This window comes from Neopelma chrysocephalum, unplaced genomic scaffold (genome assembly GCF_003984885.1).
Source record: "Neopelma chrysocephalum unplaced genomic scaffold, ASM398488v2 Primary Assembly neopelma1_336b, whole genome shotgun sequence".
Lineage (NCBI taxonomy): Eukaryota > Metazoa > Chordata > Aves > Passeriformes > Pipridae > Neopelma > Neopelma chrysocephalum.
Window position 1 is genome coordinate 577269 of NW_020898000.1, and position 4611 is coordinate 581879.

Below are 4611 nucleotides of genomic sequence, written 5' to 3' on the forward strand. Positions count from 1 at the left end.
TTTGTGCAAGCACAGGGTGTTGTTGCTGTGACCATCATGACAGTCAGCTGAGGAAGAGGTGGAAAAAAAGTCTGGAGGCCCACGCAGCTCGTGGTCCTGGGAGGGAGCCTCCAGATCATGTGCCTTTGGGGACATGGCTCCTGTGGGAATGGTTTTCAAATCTTCCACTGTAAATTTGCTTCCGGGGACTTAAAACACTAAAGCACTAAAAAAAAAAAAATCTTTTCCGGGGAAATTTCTTTCCCAGGCTGCTTTAGTCTCACACAAGTTTTGTAGGAACAGGCAAAATGAGAGGAGAAACAGGAAAAAAGCTCGAAATCTTGTGGTCAATTAATATGGCCCTTTGAAATGTGTTCTTGAGCTGGACATGTGATAAATCTGGGATCAGTGGCAGTGTGTCACTGTCTGCCTCGCCAAGGGAAGGATGTAGGAACCTTTGTTACACTTTGCTATTAAAAGCATATGTTAGTGAGTAATATGAAAGGATTCATCACAACAGTCCTCCTACAAAACCGAGCAGCAATATATCTGTCAGCTTCTAGGTGGCCACAGGAGTTTCAGCCCAGGAAGAAAAGCCAGAAAAGAATATTCCATATGTGCAAAGACATTCCTGGAAGAAAACACCTCTGCTGGTTGCTCCAAGATTAACTGAAACAATTCAGGTCCTCCTGGACTGTCGTGCCAGTGCTGAGGAGGTCCAGAAAGACCCCTCTGAAGGGAGCCGGTCGCAGTCACACAGAGCTGGAGGGGGAGCTTCAGTGTAGATAAATGTAAGGCAGAAAAAGGATGTAAACTGTGCTTAAATGAAGCTGAACTGGGATGTGGGATGTGAAAACGAGGAGTCACGACCACGGGAGCAGAGCAGCTGCTGCGTGAGGAGCCTGGGAAAGCTGTTTGCCATGTGCCGGAGGGATGGATGCTGTGCTGACACGGGAGAGGAGATGTGTGGGGGCAGCAGTGAGAGCAGTGGTGCAGGAAATGTTGAACTGCTGCTCTTGGCGGCTGGGAGGGCTTGTGGTTGCTTGAAACAAATGTGAAAGCAGTTGTAGGCTGCATGTTGGAAGCAGACCTGTTGATTTCCAGTTCCTTTGCAATGGGGTTTAATCTGAATTTCTTGTGCACCAGCCCAGGCTTCTTGTGCTTCTCCCCAAAGCTTGTTCCACTGGGTGCAGAAATCTCTGTCCAGAGAGAAGGGCTTTGAGTAAGCATGAAAAAGCAGCATATTCTCCAAAAGTTTTAAATCTATTCTCAAGCTCCTCATAACTTTTAGCCTCTAATTGTGAAAGAATTCAAGCAGGATATGGAATCAAACCCAGAGGTTTTCAGACCTGATCCTTATCTGATTTTCTTGATTGTCAGAAGAGTCTTTTCATGGAGTGAAACCACGCAGAAGGATTCACACTCTTTGAGATTGTGTAACCGTTGGCATGTAAAATAACAATTGTTTTAAAAGGAGATTTTAATTATTTGTGCACAATGGACTTATATTTAGCTAAGAAACCCATGTTTTAAATTCAAATTCTCTTGGAAAAACAATAGCTTAAATTAGAGGGAGAATGTTTGCAAAACTGAGAGTGACTTTGGAAACATTTGGAGATTTCACAAACCACTCCTTGGGCTGCTCATGCAAAGATTTGTGCCTTTGCATGTTGTACAGAAATTATGCTACTTTCACACCAAATTTTTTACAGATTTATTTATTGGTCTGTGTTGCTTTTGGCTCTGGTTTTATAAGATTTTCTATTTATATTGTTGTTGGCCCTCCTACACATCTTCAGAGATGAAGCTTTCCAAAAATAAAAATATTTGCCATTACCACAGTGCTTGTCACAGGGGGATGGCAGGTTTCTGTTAAAACTGGTTGTAATTCTTCCTCGTACAAAAGGAGTAAGAGATGAGCGGAGCCACAGCAACCTTGCAAAGATCCCACAACGCTGGGAAACGGTTTCCCCTCCTGCCTAGCATTGCCAAAAATGAGCTTTCCTCCAAAAATCCATTTGTGACGGTTACATTTGCCTCTAACTCATCTTTTGTACAGTATATTGATGTTAGTGGGGCTTGGATGGGGAAACAGGGCTCATTTTGGGGCAGAAATGGTAAATGTGGTCCTGGGGAAAGGCCACTTGCTTTGGCAGATGCTGAGATAAAACTCGTGTTCACATCCCCCGCTCCTGAATTTATTCCAGCCCCCAGCCCACTGATCCCTGCAGCTCTGCCTGACCCTCTTGGTTGCAAACTTGAGGCCCAAACTGGACTTAACAAAAATTTTGTTTTAACCACCTTTTTGCTCCCAGTGACTAAATACCCTCAAAGCTGGGAAAGGCAAAAGAGGAGGAGATAAGAAAGGAACAGAAAGGGATGGGATGCGCTCGAGGAATCAGACTTGGTGTGCTTTTAGCCCCATAATTGTACCCAGCACCATGTTGTTCTGATCCTGAGGCCAAGGGGGCAGGAAATGTCCTCAGATGCTGCTGCTCCAGCTGTGATAAATCATGTTTGATTCTATTTTGGGATGTGAGAGAGATGATCATTTAAGTATACAGTTCAGTGTGGTTAAACACTGCACAGATCCCACTATTCCTGCTTTTCCTGTCCCTAATTTTGATGCCTTGCTGTTGATGGCAACCCTGTAAGGAACACATGTCCTGTGTCACTTTTGGGATCTTTTGTAAGGAGTGGAGTTTTTTAGGTAACTAAACACCCTCCCTGGGGAGCCTGGAGGGGATGACGTGGAGAGCACAGTGCGCAGAGGAGAACATCGCTGCAGGCAGAGACTCAAATAGAATGGAAACATCTTGGCCTCATAAAAAACTTTGTGCTTTGGAAACTGAACCATCCTCCCTTCCCCACAGATATTCCCACAAGGTCAGGGCTGGGGTGTGGAAATGGTCCTGGAACTGCTGGGAGTGTGGGCAGGGAGCTCCAGCCACATTTGGACAGCCCTCAGTTCATGGTTTGAGGAGGAATGTGGAATAGGAGCCAGGTCCCTCCAGGTTGGACACAGTCTGGAGATGTGCACCAGTCAGATGACAAATATTCCTCCCCATCCCTGGTTTCACGAGGGATGAGCCTCTGAGGAGCATTTGCTCTCAGTGTGTGCTGAGGGAAGAGCTGTGTGGTGGCTCAGGATTTTCCACTCCTTTTCCCCTGAGGAAAAGGACACTGTTGTCATTCCCAGCTCTGTGCTCTGAAAGCTCTGAAAGCCTTTTTGTGATTGTGTTGGAGCAGGACACGTGGTGTGGGACAGCACAGTGTCACTGGGGCAACACCACTGTCCCACCCTCACAAAATCCCATTTCTGGGCACTCACAGTCCCTGGGAGGAGTCTCAGGAATGGCAGTTTCCTCATGCTCCAGGCTGGCTGTGGTTCCCCCCTGGCTGTGGGGTTGGTGACATTCCCCAGCTCCCCATTTTCATCCACCACGAGGATGAAAATGTGCACTGTCCATCCCACCGGGGCCCCCAGCCTCCACCCTGGGCCAAAGGAATGTCACACTGGAGCCTCCAGTCTCCTGCCTGAGCCCAGGGAATCAGGGAATCATAGAATACCCTGGGTTGGAAGGGACCCACAAAGACCGTGGAATCACAGGATCATAGAATGTTAAGGGTTGGAAGGGACCTTAAATCCCATCTTGTTCCACCCCCTGTCATGGGCAGGGACACCTTCCACTAGCCCAGGTTGCTCCAACTGCATCCAACCTGGTCTTGGATGTTTCCAGGGATGGGGCAGCCACAGCTTCTCTGGGCAGCCTGTGCCAGGGCCTCCCCACCCTCACAGCCAGGAATTCCTTTCTAATATCTAAACTAAATGTCTCTTCTTTCAGCCTGAATCTGTTCCCCCTTTTCCTGTCACAGTTATTGATGAACAGTCCCTCTCCAGCTTCCCTGAAGCCCCTTCAGATCCTGGAAGGGGCTCTGAGGTCTCCACACAGGGATCATCCAGTCCAGCTCCTGGCCCTGCACAGACACCCCAACAATCCCACCCTGTCCCTGAGAGCGTTGTCCAAACGCTCCTGGAGCTCTGGCCGCCTTTGTGCTGTGCCCACTGCCCTGGGGAGCCTGGGCAGTGCCCACTTGGAGCAGGTCTCGCCCCACACCATCCCTGCAGTGCCCCGGAGGGAATCCACCCGGCACAGCCCTGGAGCCAGGTGGTCCTGCAGTGATGGGGCAGGGCCTGGATTTGAAGCCGTGTGAGGACACTGAGGGCACTTGGTGTGTTCAGCTGGAGCAGAGGAGACTGAGGGGAGACCTCCCTGCAGTTCCAAGTGCCTGGGCAGGGGCAGAGGAGGGGCAGGGACTGAGCTCTGCTCTGGGGGGACCAGGGACAGCAGCCAGGGAATGGCTGGAGCTGTGTCAGGGCAGGGTCAGGTTGGATCTCAGCAAAAGGTTCTTCCCCCAGAAGGCACAGGGTGTGACTCTTAGGGCTGGGCCTGTGCAGGGGTGAAGGTTGGACTCGATGATCCCTGTGGGTCCCTTCCAACTCGGCACATTCCAGGATTCTGCGATCCCGGCTCTGTCCCACACCGCGGGTCTCTGCGGTGGGACCGGGAAGGCGGCGGAACGCTGCTGCCGGGCGCGGGGGGCGGTGTTCGGGCGCACGGCCGGCGCGGT